This window comes from Cygnus atratus, chromosome 1 (assembly GCF_013377495.2).
Source record: "Cygnus atratus isolate AKBS03 ecotype Queensland, Australia chromosome 1, CAtr_DNAZoo_HiC_assembly, whole genome shotgun sequence".
Lineage (NCBI taxonomy): Eukaryota > Metazoa > Chordata > Aves > Anseriformes > Anatidae > Cygnus > Cygnus atratus.
Window position 1 is genome coordinate 195,653,523 of NC_066362.1, and position 19,010 is coordinate 195,672,532.

At 40.1% G+C, this 19,010-nt stretch overlaps 1 protein-coding gene across 1 annotated transcript in view; it reads right to left on the minus strand.

Annotated features, from left to right (window-relative positions):
* CNTN5 (contactin 5) overlaps positions 1-19,010 on the minus strand; it is a 680,315-nt gene that overhangs the window by 484,988 nt on the left and 176,317 nt on the right. Inside the window, 1 exon segment of the mRNA XM_035542535.2 lies at positions 6,039-6,178. The gene's annotated coding sequence lies outside the window, so the exon portion shown is untranslated.

The following is a 19,010-nucleotide window of genomic DNA, read 5'->3' on the forward strand; positions in this document are numbered from 1 at the left end:
CACACATACAGAAATGGCTAATTCATGTAAGGTCCTTCCACTCACTCAGTATGTTAATCTACTGAAATCTTCACATTTGGGAGACAACGTAGAGATGTATTTTTGCAAATCACTAATACTTTTGTTCCTGTCCATCACTACTATAACTGTCAGAATTTCAGATTGTCTAAATAACAATATATGACAAACATATATGGTCTATTTTAGCAACATTTTTTTTTTATTTTTTTACTAATGGAAGCATTATTTTCAAGTAAAACTTGAAAGAAATAGCAGTTCTAAAAAGACCTACTAAATGTAATCACTATGCCCAGGTCCACATGGTAAAGATAGATATAATAAAAGGACTGACATAGCCTATTCAAAAATATGCACTGGAAAGATTTCTTTTATTTTTGCAAGCTTTGCTGGTGTTCTACATTTACCTGAGTGATTAACTTAAAATGAAGAACCAAACTTTGACGTGTACCAGCTATTCCGATTTAACATAGGTGTGCATGTAATCTTTATTCCTGGCAAATTCAACTGCAGATAAATCCATAGAAAATAAAGAACAGAAACAGGGCAAAAACCTGTAGAATCATAGAGAAGCATTGAATGGCTTGGGTTGGAAGGGACTTTAAAGATCATTTGACTCAAACCCCCCTGCCATAGGCAGGGATGCCACCCACTAGATCAGGTTGGCAAAGGCCCCACCCACCCTGGCCTTGAACACCTCCAGGAATGGGGCATCCACAACTTCTCTGGGCAACCTGTTCCAGGGCCTCACCACTCTCTGAATGAAGAATTTCCTCCTAACTTCTAATCATCTAAATCTGTCCTCTTTTAGTTTAAGACCACTCCCCCTTGTTCTAACATTATCTACCCAAGTAAAGAGTCCTTCTCCATCCTTTTTATAAGACTTAAGTACTGAAAGGTTCCAATGAGTTCTTCCTGGAGCCTTCTCTTCTCCACACTGAACATCCCCAACTCTCTCAGCCTTTCTTCATAGGAGAAGTACTCCAGCCCTCTGATCGTCTTCATAGCCCTCCTCTGGACTCACTCTAACAGGTCCACATCTTTCTTGTGCTGGGGGCCCCAAATCTGGATGCAGCACTCCAAGTGAGGCCTCACCAGGGAAGAGAAGAGGGGCACAATCACCTCCTTTGACCAGCTGGTGACATCTCTGTTGATGCAGCCCAGGTTGCAGCTGGCCTTCTGGGCTGCAAGTGCGCACTGCTGTCTCATGTCGAGCCTTTCATCCACCAGAACTCCAAAGTCCTTCTCTGCAGGGCTGCTCTCAATGTGTTCTTCTCCCAGTCTGTACTCCTGTCTGGGATTGCCCCAACCCTGTGTGGAGCAATTTAGGGCATATTCTTCACCAGTAAATAAACAGCTCACACTTGGGCATAAAATTGTTCCAAATCATCCTCCTTTATAGAAGTGGAACAAAATACAGAATGATTTGTGTTTCACGGGCAATCGTGGATTATTTTTTGTCCTATTTTCGACTAGGATAGAGTTATTTTTTTCCTAGTAGCTTATATGGCACTGTGTTTTGGATTTAGGATCAAAATAATGCTGATAATACACTTAAGCTTTAGTAGTTACTGAGCAGTGCTTACACTAAGTTAAGGACTTTTCAGCTTCATGTGCTGCCCTGCAAACAAGGAGGCTAGGGGTGCACAAGGAGCTTTGAGGGGACAGAACCAGGACAACTGACCCAAACTGTCAAATATCCAAAGGGATATTCCATACCTTATGAATTGTTCATGCTGAAAAATAAAACCAGGGGGAGTTGGCTAGTGGGGGCACCTGAATCATTGGTCAGCTGGTGGTGAGCAATTATATTGCATATCTTTTTTTTATTTATTCATTTTTCCCTTTTTCTTTCATCTTTTTTTTTTTTAATTATTATTCTTTTTTTCTTATTAAACTGTCCTTATGTCAACCCATGAATTCTTGCACTTTTCAATTTTCTCCCCCATTACATTGACGGAGTGGAGTGAGCAAATGGCTGTGTGGTGTTTAGCTGTCTGCCAGGTTAAACCACAATGTATTTTTACATAAGAAATGTTATAAGGGAACAATTAAAAATAATGTTCATTAGGAATTGTTCAGGATACTGCATGGAGGAAGCAAGGCAATAAGCAGTATTGCAACCCTGGACTTAAGAGGGAAAACTTTGGCTTTTCGGTGAAAGATTTGGAGGAAACCCCATGGGTTAGGGCACTAGAAGGAAGGGTGGTCCAAGAGAACTGGTTAATATTCAAGCATCACTTCCTCCAAGCCCAAGATGGATGGATCCCTACGAATAAGAAGAAGTCAAGCAAAGGGGGCAGGAGACTTGCACAGATGAGCAAGGAGCTTCTGGCAAAACTCAATCAGAAGAAGGAAGTATACATATGGAATGTGGAAAAAATATATAGATTATAGATGTAGGAACACTTTCAGAGTATCCTGGGATGCCACAAGGAAGGTACCCATTTGGAATTAAATCTTGCAAAGGACAACAGGAAGGGCTTCTTCAAACGCATCAATAGCAAAAAGAAGACTAGGGAAAATGTGGGCCTGCTGCTGTATGGCGTGGGTGCCCTTGTGACGAAGGGTACAGAGAAGGCAGAGGTACTGAATGCCTTTTTTGCTTCAGTCTTTACTGCTAAGGCCAGACCTGAGGAATCCCAGACCTTGTGGAGACATGAGAGAAAGTCTGGAGAAAGGAAGACTTTCCCTTGGTTGAGGAGGATTGGGTTAGAGATCATTTAGGCAAACCTGACACTCACAGATCTGTAGGCCTGGATGGGGTGCACCCGTGAGTGCTGAGGGAGCTGGTGGAAGTTATTGCATAGACATTCTCCATAATCTTTGAAATGTCATGCAGAATGGGGGAGATGCCCGAGGACTGAAAGAAAGCCTCTGTCTCTCCAGTCTTCAAAAAGGGCACGAAGGAGGAAGCAGGAAACTACAAGCCAGTCAGCCTCACATCCATCCCTGGAAAGGTGATGGACCAGTTCATCCTGGGTATCATCTATGAGCATATGAAGGAAAAGAAAGTGAGCAGGAATAGTCAGCATGGATTCACCAAGGGGAAATCATACTTAACCAACCTGATAGCCTTCTATGGTGGAATGACTGTCTGAGTAGACGGGGGGAGAGCAGTGGATGTTGTCTACCTTGACATCAGCAAGGCTTTTGACACTGTCTCCCAGAACATCCTCAGACATAAGCTCAGGAAGTGTGGGTTAGATGAGTGGACAGTGAGGTAGACTGAGAATTCACTGGGTGGCAGAACTCAGAGTGTTGTGAGAGTGGCCGAGCAGCACAGTCTGGTTGGAGGGTTGTAGCTAATGGTGTCCCCCGGGGGTCAGTACTGGGTCCAGTCTTGTTCAACACTCATCAGTGACCTGGATGAAGGGACAGAGTGCACTCTCAGCAAGCTTGCTGATGACACAAAACTGGGAGGAGTGGCTGATACACCAGAAGACTGTGCTACCATTCAGAGAGACAGGCTGGAGAGCTGGGCTAAGATGAACCTTATGATGCTCAACAAAGGCAACTGCAGGTTCCTGCACCTAGGGAGAAATAGCACCATGAACCAGTATGGGTTGGGGGCTGACCTGCTGGAAAGCAGCTCTGTGGAGAAGGATCTGGGAGTCCTGGCAGACAGCAAGTTAATCATGAGCCAGCAATGTGCCTTTGTGGCCAAGAAGGCCAATGGCATCCCGGGGTGCATTAAGAAGAGTGTTGCCAGCAAGTCAAATAAGGTCATCCTCCCACTCTATTCAGCCCTGGTGAGGCCACATTTGGATAACGTGTCCAGTTCTGGACTCCCTAGTACAAGAGAGACATGGAGCTCCTGAAGAAAGTCCAGTGGAGGGCTACAAAGATGATTAGAGAACTGGAGCATCTCTCTTATGAGGAAAGACTGAGAGCTGGGCCTGTTTAGCCTGGAGAGAAGAAGGCTGAGAAGGGAATCTTATCAATATATACAGATATATTAAGGGTGAATGTCAAGACAATGGGGCTGGACTCTTTTTGGTGGTGCCCAGTGACAGAAGCAAAGGGCAGATACTGAAACACAGGAAGATCCAGACGAATATGAGGAAAAACTTCTTTAATGTGAGACTGACAGAGCACTGGAACAGGTTACCCAGAGAGGCTGTGGAGTCTCCTTCTCTGGAGATACTCATAACTTGCCTGGATGCCATCCTGTACAATGTGCTCTAGGTGATCCTGCTTGGCAGGGGGGTTTGACTAGATGATCTTCAGATGTTCCTTCCAACCTCAACCATTCTGTGTTTCTGCGAATAAATGACATGTCTTTAAGAAACAGACACAATACTCAGAGTAAAAGAGCATGAAGTTAAAATCATGCACAAAGGCCGGCAGGCCAGAAGTTGGTTCAGTCACCAGTTATTATAGATTTATGTAGAAAGAATATCTAGAGAAATGATCCTTGCATATTTGTCAAAGTTGGACTATCAAAAGACTTTAAAGACTTACAGAATTCTTACAATTTTGATAAACAGAAATCTGTAGAAGGTTAAATTTTCTAATAAAATTATGTATTAAATTTATCTCTACCGTTCTTTGGACAGAAAAAGAACAGAGAATGAGTTTTCATTTATGACTCTGGAAACACTCTTCCCTCTTCTCTCCTTCTACCACCTCTTGCTCCTAAGGGACATTAATGACATCTCTTAGATGCTAGAATGTCTATTTTACATGAACTTAGAGCAACACCGCTTTTTTATAGAAAGGTTATCCTTCAATAAATCTGCTACTATAATAAGGCTTGTAACAGAGAAAGCAAATTAAAATTCACCATTCTTTCCTATACTTTTAGTGGTTGCAATAAATTCTCAGGGGCAGGAAAATGAGTTAAACTGTGTTATATTTAAAATGACAGTGTGAATCTACTCATATCAAGTTCATCAGTTCTAATTCAGTTACGTCTGGTCAGACTACACTGTCTCATTCATTACAATGGCTTCCTAGTCTCACGGTATGATTCTCAATTAGTTAGGTAGGCAGGTAAAACGTCTGACATCCAACAATGAACTATGCGCTTCCAAATATATTTGCACAGCCATACACTGCACTTTAGCAGACTCTTTATGTTGACCTACTAATAAAACATAGCTTGAGGTTGAGAATGAAGACTCAATTCAAAAATTAATTAGAGGTGTTCTGAACTACATGATCATAAGTCATTCAACTATTATATGATGAAGCACACCTGTTAACAGACAACCACAGACATTTACTCCATCTTATTTCCATCTGCAGATGTATTCATGATAAATTTAAACTGAATATCCATCATTCATCTTGAAAATTAATATTGGATACAGAAGAATCATACTTACAGCTGCTACACTGCACCAGTTTGTGTCACAATGGGCTCTTAATGAGCAGACCACTTTTCACCTTCACCTGTATCATTAGTATACATTTGTATTCATTTGAATATGAAAATAAAACATGGAGTGAGTTACATAAGCCACTTAAGATTATTTAGGAACAAATTTTGACTGCTTAACCAGGTGCATTAGCCTTGATCTTTAATTTTACTTTCATGAGAACTTGCCGGTGAATTCAGACTCCTGTAATAAACCCACCATATTCTAGAACCAGACCAAATCACACTGAAATACCTGGGAGGTTAGAAGTGCAATATAGACGTAGTGTCTAATTCTTGTTTCCAGAGTTTTCCAGAATCAATCAGATACTATTAAAAATGAGACAAAAACTATTTTTAAGTAGTTATTCAGCACACTCAGGTTCCAAGTATACCACAGTGATTATTTTAAAACATTTACAAGGGGTGGTGAACACTTTTAAGACAGTACCTTCTACAAACCCATGGTGGTTACTAACAGTAACATCCAGAAAACTGGATCTCTCTTTTTATTAATCTGTGTTCTGTTGGCAAGATTATTCAAGCTGAATTGTTATCAAAAGCCTCAATGTTTGATCTTAATTTTATAAACAAATAAATGCAAGCTATAAAGCTCATAAACATTTTCCCAAAATAGTTTGGTTTAAATATCCACTACCTCAGCTCTCCTACTGGCTGTCCAGATGTTGTCCTTCAAAACAGAGATGATCTCCAGAAAATTGTTCTTGTATGTTTGAAATCTGATGATGCTCAGGAGCAGAACTGAATCAAAAAGTGTTAGGACTCCTTTTCAGTAATCTGTGGAACAGAAATATATATATATATATGTTAGCTACCTGTATGTGTAGACCTATATTTGGACCCCTAAATCACTCAATCCCTCTTGTATTTGGAGACCTATTTCTTTAACTCTCACGTATCACTCCCTGTGTGTTGCATGACATGGCAGCATTGGTTGGCTATATGAACTAAATCTGAGACACATTTCTTGTTTCTGAATGGCTACAGGATATACGAATGCTTTGTTATATGCTGTTATGAAAAAAGTGCTGTTTCTCCAGCCTTCTCTTCCCTCCCTCAAAAAAGAAACAGTAACAGAGTTATTTTTGCTACCATATAAGGAAATGATAGTACTGAGAAGAATGAAAAAAGAAAAGGTTCATGTCTACACTAATTTACCTGTTAAGCTTAGTTAAGCTTAATAACCTTTGTTGTTTGAATTTTAAACTACTTCACGTACATTTTTCTAATGATGATTTTCCATATTATTTTAATAATAAAAAGTGGCCTTTTCCAGATAACATGCAATTAAAAAAGTCATTGATTACTTTGTTTTCAAATGAGTCATTTGAAATGATGCTACAGGCATATGTCACAGTTCAGTTTAATCCCCAAAAAAACAAACAAACAAACTAACAAAAACAGCATAAGACTTCCTTAAACTAATTATTGTTTGAATCAGATTTTTGTACTCAGATAGCCATTCTTTTAGTTAAATTGGCAACATTGGAGAAAACACAACACTTTTAGTAAATTTGTACAATTGCTAGCATCTTCAATTACAAAAGAAAAAGAAAAAAAAAATAATCCCACTGTTGTGACAGTATGTGAGCTTCTCGGTTAATTAACTTTCACATGAAGGCTGAACACTTTTTTTTTTTTCCCACAGCAGTCTTTACTAACTAAACACTAAACACAGCTAAATCACAACTAATCCTTTTTTCTTTTTTCTTTTCTTCTTTTTTTTCTTTTTAGTTTGTAGTTTTTCTTGTGCCTAACCTGATTTATGTACTCAGTTGCTTCTTCCCTTGACTTTCTCAATATTTTAGCCTGATCAAAGGAATTACAGAATGTCTTCCCGTTCCAAGTTATTCTTTACATAAGTTATTTTCCTGAGAATCAGTCAGCACCTGGGAACTATGTCTATTAAATAATTTTAGGTCTAATCATAAATACATACATACATTCATACAAACATACCAGTTACCTGTCTTTGTCAGAGCTGTTTATGTTATTGTTAAGGAACACATTATACGCCTGAAGTTCTGTCAAAGGCTTTGTGGTAGAACTAACTACCAATTTCATAGCTAACACAGTTGAGTATTATGAAAAATTTCCTCATTGTATTGGCATTGAAGTCTCAATTGAAAAATTTACCTAGACCTTGCTTCTGGTGAGGCACTGAATTCAGGGACTGAACAGTAGTTTTGAGTTGTACTGAATATTTAAAAAGCAGAAAAAAAAGGAGGAAAAAAAAAAGTACAAGAGAGAAAATCTGATGTTTTTCTCATTAACTTTTTGTAGACCAGACTAGTGGATAGGAATTTGCCTAAGTGATATTACAGCTGAATCCCATACTGCTTGAAAGATTCAAAGCCATGTCTGCAGTCCAATAACCAATTAGATTTGTGAGGTAGTAGGAGGGCAGACTGCTCACTCTTCTGTGAGGTTTAGCACATAGAAAAGAGTCAAGTTTTATAAAGATCATAAAGAGGAAGATTAAGTGATGAAGCCACCATGTGGGAAGAGAGAGAATTATATCTCACTTCCAATACCCTTACAGTATTTTTATGTTTTTAATCACTGCACTATAAAAAGTAAATCCAGATGAAAGATGCACTTGAAAACCAGTGCAGAATTAGCAAGTTGTGAGCATGCTAGCCAACATATAAAAATGTCCCTATGAGTTTTACATGCAAAGGAAGAAATCATTGAGTCCTAGTGGAGGACTCAAGATACTGAGAACTAGCCACACTCCCAACTGAAGCTAACCTTTGCATGCAGGTGGTGTTGGAAAATTGCACTTAACAACATAAAAGGGGTAGATATGAGGAGAGTATGCATGGCAGTTTCAACTTACTCCTTCTAATAGTGTTCTTTCCTTTATTTTTTGTAATAAGAGGAACTGTGATAATAAGAATTCTTCAAGGAGACAGAATTTTAATTACACAATAATAAAAACAAAACAAAACAAAAACAATAAATTATTGACTTTACACATTAGGTATATATATATAAATATATATAAATATATATATATATAAATATATATATTTATTTTTTTCCCCCATGAAAATATCTTAAGCATAAAAATTCCTCTCCTTCATAGCATATTTTTGAATTAATTCCTATATGTTATTAAGCTGATCAGTCATTTGCCTTGAGGTTTTACAGCCACACCTGGGGAAGGAAAACACTGCCCTTAAGAATCACATTATCCTATGGTGTTCTATATATATTTATATATATAAATGTATTCATGTTTTTTTTTTTTTTTGGTAGTGGAATATAGAAACAAAGACAGAAATTCTCTGTTGAAATAATGCCAAATCTCTTGTTTTAGGTACGATAAGCACTTATCTTTTCTATTTTCTTGAGTTTCTTTCTCTTACATAAATTACATGGGTATATATATCCAAGATCTCTGTGTGTATGTGTATCATATATGCTCTTACTGCATGTTCATGCATAGTTATATGTCTAGATATTAACATTTTTCATTTTTAGTCTGATTTAACCTGAAAGAACAGAAATAATTCAGCTGTTTTGCTTTTATAATAATAATAAATCTTTGTGTAGTATTTTTGTCTTTGAACTGAATGACACAAAAATCATTGTGCAAAAAAGGTTACACAATGTCATGGAAGTACAATGCATTAAAAGGAAAAAGAAAATGACCACAATTTACCCAAACTTCTTATTAGATATAAACATCTGCAAATCACTGAATTCCACAGAAGGTGGGCTGGCCATCAGGTTTCAGTAACTGGAAGAAACAGTAAATCACAGCTTTTACTTTTACAGCCCATTACACCCAAAGGTCTCAAACCTTTCTTGGGCTATTTGCAATCCTTAGAGTACTCCAGCTGTAGAGTTTTATACTTTTCCACATTCTGTGACTAATAGATGCTATAATATAGACTGAACAGGAAATTAGAGTAGAAGAGAGGTGTAAAATCAGTACCCACAAAAAGGTTATGCAGGAAGGCTGTGTAGCTCACTGTAGGGCTATGCAGTCTAGCAGTGATCCTCAGACAAAACAGATTACATGCCCATTAATGACCACTTAAGAATCTGAATTTTTATATGTTACAAAGGGGAAGCAGCGATAAAGTCACTAAATATTGTGGAAGGGAAAGGTAGGAGAGGAAAATGTAGAGGTAACAGATCTGAGGAGACATTTGATTAAGACCTGCTGTAGTTAGCTAGAAAAAAATAGCTTAAGAAACATACAGTTCTTTCTCCTGCTTTTTACTTCTTACATTCCATGTTTCATTCCATGTAGAATCACAATACCCTTCGTTTTTCCTTGGCACATTCTGGCACCTGACTTGCCCTTCTGCATTTATTAAACAAATCTACTGCTTCTGATGCACTGCTGTGCAGGAAAAAAAAAAAAAAAAAAAAAGTTACCTTTTGCTCACTTGCCTATTCAGTAATTCTACTTTGCTTCTTGAAGTGGTTAAATCAGATCTTCTTCCTCCCACTTCATTTAGCCTCTTTCTATTGTGTCAAATGGGCCTGCAGATACTTGCTAATTTGAAAATGTGTCAGGCAACATCAGCTGTGTGGAAGAAAGAGGCTTCTCTAAGAAATGTAATGCTTCCCATATCATACTAGAGGAAACTCCAGGAATCATTAGACAGTTGAAGCAGGTCTCACTGTGTCTATACTACAGGTGAACTGTACTCCATATCCTGGTTCCTGCTGCGCAGCTAGGCTATGCAGTGACTGCAAGGTAGGCAACACCATCCTCTGCAAACAGTTTCCGTTGAAATCAAAGACAGAGGTTGAATTGAAGAATATGTTTGCTCTAAAACAAAACAAAACAAAACAAAACAAAAAACAAAACAAAAAAAAACACAAGCATTTCCACTGTGTATGTTTTGAGACTGCCTTTGAGTTCTTAGTGCAATATTTTCCATTTAACATCTTTCCTTCTGCTTTTTTGCTTTCATCTATTTCTAGTACTGTACAGTCTTCGGAGGTGAAGATTAAAAGGGGATATGAGAAGAGACACAGAGGGTAGCTATACCAGGAAATCTTAATGGCAAGAAATTGCTCCTCAGGCTCCTCACCAAGTGTACAGGTTGTTACAAAGGCCGTCACATTTCAGCCCAAGCATTTTAAAAGACCAGATGCTTTACAACAGAGCTTCAATACTTAAAAGTATTTCATGAGATAGTATTTTTTTTTCCCATCTCACATTTACTTCATTTTCTGCTTTCAATTTATCCATATATCCAATCAAGGATATAATACATACTTTCATCAAACTTAACCGAGTATTTCTACTGGTTTATTTGGAAGTGTGAAACCACTTCTGTATTTGTGTGCTGGACATTACTTTGGTGAGCTCAAGAAAAGCTGAGCACAATTCCAAACTTAAATGCATAAGAAAAAAATATTTCACTCTAGAAACAAAAACCCACATCCTGCAGTGATGAGAATTTGTTATCTACAGTCACAAGCAGGCACAAGGGATTAATATATATCACATACTAAGTGGCAGGTTATGATCCTCAGAGTAATTTTTAGCCTGTTCACTGTAGTTAAAAGACTCAATATATAGTTTTTTTGTTTGTTTGTTTGTTTTTATATTGTCTGTGACTCTAAGAATTTCATTCAAATATTTGCATATTCCCTGAAACACAATAATGTCAAAAATTAATTTCTTAATACCTTTGTAGTCTGGTAGACAGAGGCAGATAGTGTTATGCAAGTCTTTTAATATATAGCAACAGGTCCATCTCTAAATTTAAAGCATGTCTTGATGTTCACAAGCCATGAGAATTTTGCATCTTTTTTCAGTGTCTCCTAGATCTTAATTAAGAATGCACGGCATGTAGTTTTCATTTCAGACACCTTCTGTTTTCAGTGAAGTCATGTTACTTTGTGATAAAATTGTATGGAAGGCAAACTCACAGCAGTAACCATTTTTTTTTTTTTCCAGAATGTTCTCTATTCCTTTCCTTTCAGTTCAGGAAAAGGGCCATAAATTCAGCATCCTCCTGAATAAAGATTTAAGCAAGAGCTCTCTTAAATATGTGTGTTCTCTCTCTTAATATGTGTGTTCTGTGTTTGGTTGGAGACTAGAAGTTCAAGAGTAGAATAAATATAAATTCAGTCATAAAGATGTATTGGGTTTACATGACAAGGTTTTGGTAGCAGGAGGGCTGCAGGGGTGGCTTCTGTGAGCAGAGCCCAGCAGCTGCCCCAGGTCAGATAAGAGACAGCTCCAACCTGCTCCAAAAGGGACCTGCTGCTGGCCAGAGCCAAGCCATGAGCGATGCTGGGTGGGCCTCTGGGAGAGCAGATTGAAGAAAGGGGAAATCTGCTGTGCTACAGCAGCTGGGAGAGAGGGGTGAGAGCTGAGAGAGAAGCAGCCCTGCAGCCCCCAAGGTGAGTGCAGCAGGAGGGCAGGAGGTGCTCCAGGCATGCAGCACAAGTTCCCCTGAGGCCCTGGAGAGGCCCGTGGTGGAGCAGGCTGTCCCCCTGCAGCCCATGGGCCCCACATGGAGCAGATCTCCACGCTGCAGCCTGTGGAGGAGCCCCCGGTGGAGCAGGTGGATGTGGCCTGGAGGAGGCTGCGGCCCATGGAGAACCCCCGCAGGAGCAGGCCCCGGGCCGGAACTGCAGCCTGTGGAGAGGAGCCCACGCAGGAGCAGGGGGTCTGGGGGGGGAGCTGCCACCCGTGGGGGACCCGTGCTGGAGCAGTTTGCTCCTGGGGGATGGACCCCGTGGTACGAAGCCATGTGGGAGCAGTTTCTGAAGAGCTGCAGCCTGTGGGCAGCCCCTGCAGGCTCAGTTCAGGAAGGACGGCATCCCGTGGGAGGGACCCCATGTGGAGCAGGGGCAGAGAGTGACCATGAAGGAGTGGCAGAGATGAAGCGCCATGGACTGACCGCAGCCCCCATTCCCCATTCCCCTGCACTACTCTGGTGGGGGGAGGAGGTGGAAGGGGGTGGATGGAGGTGGTTTTTGATTGTTTTTTTGATTGGTTTTCATTTCTTACTGCTCTGGTGTGATAGTAATAGGCAATAAATTACATTAATATCCGTATGCTGAGTCTGTTGTGCCTGTGACAGTAATTGGTAAGTGATCTCCCTGTCCTTATCTCAACCCTTGAGCCCTTTCCATCGTGTCTTCTCCCCTTGTTGCTTTGAGGAGAGGAGAGGGAGTGAGAGAGTGGAGTGGTGGAGTTTGGCTAGTCATCAGTGTGAAACCACCAAAAAAGACCAAGTTAAACTCTTAAATATTATCAAGAGCACACATTTTGGAATAGTTAATTCTTTAAATCACTAGTTTTTATATTTTCTTACATATGACAAAGACATTTCATAAGTCAGGTGCTATTGCACAGCTGACACACATAGAAGCATTGTGCCAGGGAACTGAAGGCTCACCTCTCTTCCAGAACACTGAAATACAAGAGACCCTAATTCAGCTGTCAGAGACAGGGATAACAACCTCTGTGGTAGAAAGGTGCAGTGACCTGCCCCATCACAGAATCCAAATATCCAGCTGCAGTGAAATCCAGTAGGAGGCTTGGCCAACTTGTTTACTCACCGTTCCCTTGGCTTTCTGGCTTTCTGTAGCTCCTCTATTTTTGACATACATTCCACAAGTTTCAGGAATATTAGGGATGATCCCAGAATAGTCTTTCTTTCCCCCTACATTATAGCACCAGTAATAATGGTGATTGTAACATCTCTAACACCTAGCACTGGTGTTTTCTGTAGGGTATCACAAGTTTTGCACAGTAGAAGTAAATGTCCTTTCACCAGAAGAAAAAGAGAGATGAAATGGCAAAGAGAAAGGTCACCTGTACCCATTGCCAATAAAAATCAAGATTATAAAGATAATTTCCAGTAGAGTTCAGCAATGGGAGAACCCAATTGCTGAGGTGCAGGTTTTCACAGAGCAAAATTGTACAGCAGGAGCTAATTCCTAACTTCATGTATGAAACTTTGGGGTCACACACTCAGCTTCAAAAGATCATCTGTCTAGTGGGCAAATGTTTGTAGGTGATGTAACACTTGGCTTCTGTTTCCTGATTCTCTATCAGAAACGGAGAAGCCCATGGAAGGTGAATAACATCAGTCTGTGCACTTCAGTTTGAGATTTTTTACTCTCCCAAATCATAACTAATACTATAACTTTGCTACTGAGTTTAGTCTTTTTTTTTCTTGCATATTGTCTTGTCATAGTCTAATCTTCCCTAAGTGTACTGTCATGCAACTACATTTGCTCCAACACAGTCACTCCAAACATAGTCACATTGATCAGAGAAGGAAACTCTGAGCGAGTTTGTTGACTGCTGTCAAACTTCGCTCCAACTGGATCTTCATGTTCACAGACAAGGCCATATTGCTGCACCTTGCTACCAGAGATGTTGTTTCTCCTGGCACTGCTACTGCTGTCACTATCAGTAAAATAATAGCTTTTGGAGAGCAGCACACTGTCATTGCTGGTTGCCAATGCAAGTAATCATCTCATGATGAACTCCTCTGAGCTCAACTTCTGTTACATCTGTTTGCTTGGATTCTTTTTAATTGTGGCAAAGTACTTACTTTCATGTCTAATTAACACGATGATTTCTTTCACCTTTGTAACCATAGATGATTTTTCACAGATATATGTCACTTTTCTAGGAGGAGAGAGGATTATAACTAATTTTTGTTTGTTTGTTTGTTTGTTTTGACTCATAGGGTACCCAACAGTGTGGATCAGTGTGCAGTGAAGACTGACTGAAACTTGTTTATCAGAAGTCCTGGAGAACAGCCACAGTCTAACAAACTGAGTGTAAGTTTCAGATGGGTTATTTCCATCTGTTCTTGTTTGTAATAATTCCAGAATGTGTAACTTAATAATACTAATATGGCTGAGTAAATGTCTTGTTCTATAACACAAGAAATCATGAAAATTTTTACAAACATTTGCAAACAGACCTTGTGAGTGCTATTATTCAAGGAAATCAAGGAACAGTACTTTTCAAGACAACATTAAAACCATACATGCTTGAAATCACCTGGGGTTTTAAGATGTTGACTTTGAAACACTTTAATGCTATCCTGATTTTCGAGTATGTCAAGCATCTGTAGCTCTTACTGCCTTTAACTGCTGTTCTCTGTGTTGAGCACCTCTCAGAACAAAACTCAGTGGTAGGCAACAAAATGAAGACACCCAAACTTTGTGCAGCTGCTTGTACATTTGGACCTCCTAAGTGATTTGAGCAAAGTCAAACAGTGAGTCACTGTCTAAACAGTAAAAGAAATTAAGTCTCCTGCTTGTCACTGCACTTTACTCTGGGAACATGCTGCTTCTCAGATAGCAGAGTTCCTTCAATTAGAGAAGAGTGGTCTATTAAAGCTGCAAGGAAAATAGCATTACTTAGTATGTCACTACAAGAGAACAGGTAATGCAGGAATAAAGATCAGACAATACACAGTGCTTGTAACTAACAAACAGCAAGGCCAAACGTAACTGAAGTGTCTTCTAATCCAGAGGAAGTTGCTGAGAAGTAGCATTTTAACTGCAGAGGTAAGAGAGTTCGGCTGCTAAAGAGTGGCCACTGTGGCTTTGCTATGTCATTCACAGCACTTTCTCCTCAAGCCATAGTATGAGTAAAGTACACTGGGAACTGACACATAGATGCCACAGTTCTGTGGATGTTAAATATAGGTGGAATAAATGAGATAAAAATCAGAGACATGTTAGGGCCAGACAACTAAAAATTTAAGGAAGATCAGGAGAATACATTTCCACGTTTATTAAGTGGAGGCTCGGGAGGCAGATACATGCTTTAAATGTTTTAAGCATAGTAAAATTCCTTGCTAAAAATACCATTTTAGTGAAAGTCACGCTGAAATTGTGATAGACAAAATGTGCTGTTTTGGAACAGATCCCAGGTTTAAAACTACTGAAGGATGCATACCAAAGACATTCATTATCGTAAAAAAAATGTTACTGCAACACACATGACTGCACCAAGACTAATCCCACATAGGTTGCAGATAGGGCAACTGTCTGTCTCAGAAAGCCTGTTAACATCTTTCTTTCTTCTCATGCCTGGTGTCCTGAATACCTTCCTTCCTTCTTTCCTTCCCTTCCTCCATTCCCCTTTCCCTGGCTTCTATCCATTAACATTAGAAGTTCACCTACAACAGAGGATAAAGTAAAATGAAGGGAACAATGCTACATCTGGAAAAATGTCTATAAATTCAGATGAAGATGCTGGTCCTGCTAAGCACATAGTAGTGTCCCTGTGTGTTTTTCATGTTTAATCTTTTTTTTTTTTTTTTCCTTTCGGTTTCCAAATAAACAACGTTCTTCATATCACTGTCTGGAAAATTCTTGACTATTCAGGCTTGCTTTGTTATGTTAATAAAAAAAATAATCATGTTATTGGTGCATGGAGAACAATTATCTAGTAAAAAGGTGTCTCCAGCTCATGTTGTGATGCAAGTACAAATTATATTTGTAATACTAATTGGTTAACAAAACAGAAACCATAAAGGGAAATACAGACTGGTCCACCAAACCTCCATTCCTTGGTGATGGAGCAGCTAATCCTGGAAAACATTTCCAGACACATAACTAGAGAATCATTAGGAAAAGTCAGCCGAGATTCACCAAGGGGAAGTCATGCTTGACCAAACTGATGTTTCTTCAGGCTCTAATACAATGAAATGGCTGGCCAGGTAGATGAGAGGAGAGCATGAGACGAGGGGACCTACCTGGACTTCAGTAAGGCCTTTGCCCCTGTCTCCAATAAGATACCCACAGACTATCTGTTGATGTATGGACTGGATGAGCAGACAGTGAGGTGGACTGAAAACTGGCTGAATAGTGGTGATCAATGGCACAAAGTCAGGCTGGAGGCCAGTAACTAGCAGTGTACCCCAAGGGTTAATACTGGGTCCCACCCTGTTCAACACCTTCATTAATGATTTGGGTGATGGGGAAGAGTAAGTTTGAAGATGACACAAAACTTGGAAGAGTGGCTGATACAACAGAGGGTCATGCTGTGATCCAGGGGGACCCGGAGTGGCAGAAGAAATAGGTTGACAGAAACTTTATGAAGTTCAACAAAAGTACAAAGTCCTGCACCTAGGGAGAACAACCCCAGGGACCAGTACATGACAGGGACCACACAGGTGGTCCTGGGTGGACCACCGGTTTGGCAGAGTTTTCAAATTGAATGTGAGCCAGTTATGTGTCCTTGCTGCTAAGAAGGCTAATGGTATCCTGGGCTGCAGCAGGCAAAGTATTGGCAGCAGGTCAAGGAAGGTGATTCTTCCCATCTACTCACATGTTGGTAGGCTCTACCTAGAACACTGTGTCCAGTTCTGGGCTCCCTAGTATGAGAGAGACGTGGACGTACTGAAGAGTCCAATGAATGGCCATGAAGACAATGAAGAGACTGGAACACCTCTCCTAGTAGGAAAGGCTGAGAAAGCTAGGGCTGTTCAGCCCAGAGAAGAGGGGGCTCGGGGGGGGCTCTCATCCATGTCTATAAATATCTGAAGGGAGGGTGCAAAGAGGCTGGAGCCAGGCTCTTCTCAGTGGTGTCCAGTGACAGGACAAAAGGCAATAGAAACAAACTGGAACACACAGGGTTTTGTCTGAATATCAGGATACACTTATTTACTTTGAGGGTGACTAAGCACTCACACAGGTTGCCCAGAGAAGTTGTGGAGTCCCAGTGCAAGGTGCTCTGGGTGTTCCTTTCCAACATCTACCATTCTGTGATGATGTGATTATTTATTTGGAAATAGCTCATGCTTTATTGTTTTCTCCAAATCTATACATTCACAAAATCACAAAGTCATAGAATCATTGAATATCCTGAGTGTGAAGGGACCCACAGGGATCATTGAGTCCAACTCTTGGTTCTACACAGGACTACCTAAAAATAAACTACATGTCTGAGAGCATTGTACAAATGCTTTTTAAGTCTGTCAGCCTTGGTGCCATGACCACATCCCTTGGGAGCTTGTTTCAGTGCCTGATGGTCTTCTCAGTGAAGAACCTTTTCCTAATATCCAATTCAAAATCAACAAAACAGCAAAATCTTTCAGTTTCAAACCAATACCTGTGTTACCAGTCAAAAGAAGAAAGTGCCAGGTATGTTTTTGTAGCTTCCCTACAGTTAACATAAGCAAAGTAGGAAATAATTTACATTAGAAACTAGTTCACCGCAGAAAGATGAAAGCAGTGTATTAAACAGCTAGCTGAGTTTCCTGTGAGTAGCTACATAGAGGTCACAGAGTTTACTGTGGGTAGGTGAGTCTGTATTGAACATCTCTAACACACATGAGCTTTGAAGAAATTCGGAAGACCTGCTCTGGGTCCCTGTGTCATCAGGGGCTGGAGAGTCTGCACGCCTGGAGTGGAAATTCCCATTTTATGTCCTTGAAAAGAAGTAAGTTTGATATAGAATTACAAAATCATAGAATGGTTTGAGTTGGAAGGGACCTTAAAGATCACCTTGTTGCAACCCCCCTGCCATGGGCAGGGACACCTTCCTCTAAATCAAGTTACCCAAAGGCCCATCCAACCTGGCCTTGAACACCTCCAGGTATGGGGCATCCATGACTCTGGACAATCTGTTCCAGTGCCTTGCCACCCTGACAGTAATGAATTTCTTCCTAATACCTAATCTAAATCTGCCCTCTTATATTTTAAAACTGTTACACCTTGTCCTATTACAATATTCCCCGACAAAGATTCCCTCCCCATCTTTCCTGTAGGCCACCTTTAAGTACTGGAAGGCCACTGTAAGGTCTCCCTGGAGCCTTCTCTTTTCTAAACAGCCCCAACTTTGTCAGCCTTTTTTCATAGGACAGGTCATCTAGCTCTGTCATCTTCGTGGCCCTCCTCTGGACCCACTCTAACAGTTCTTATGCTGGGTGTCCCAGAGCTGGACACAGTACTCCAGGTGGGGTCTCAAGAGAGTGTATTAGAAGGGGAGAATCACATCCCTCAACCTGCTAGCTACACTTCTTTTGATGCAGCCTAGAATATGCTTGGCTTTTATTAAAACCACACTGTAAAGCAAACATACATACAGAAAAGGAGGATGGCCAGGGCATTTACATCAAAACTACACTAGTGCTTTGAATCAAAATATTAGTGTTCCCTTTTCCCTGCCTTTCTCTTCTTTGCGTTTCCCCTATGGCTTCCATTTTCCCCTTCTGCTCTCCTCTCCTCGCCAGGGGACCTCTTGTGATTGATTGAGATTTCCCAAAGAGAATTATCTCCTGAGTAGCTGCTAACATGGAACACTATATCATGTTTAACAATTATCATCAATATTTATAACACTTTTATGTACAACAAGTTGAGTCACATTAGCAGACAGAAATGAAACCTACAGTAGATTCATTATAAGAATTGCCAAGCAGCAGCAGCAGGTCATCTGCTTAAAATTTGAGTTGCGTCTCTCTTGAAAGGAATTGCCTCTTTAACCAGTTTCTCCTTTTTGAATGACAGACTAGCTGGCTTTTTAAAATGTCATCCTGTTACTCTGGATACATGAATATAAAACTTTCCAAATTTTTATTTTGACTTTGATAAGGAAAGAGAATGGAGAAACAAGTTACACTTATTTTTTGAACATCTGTTA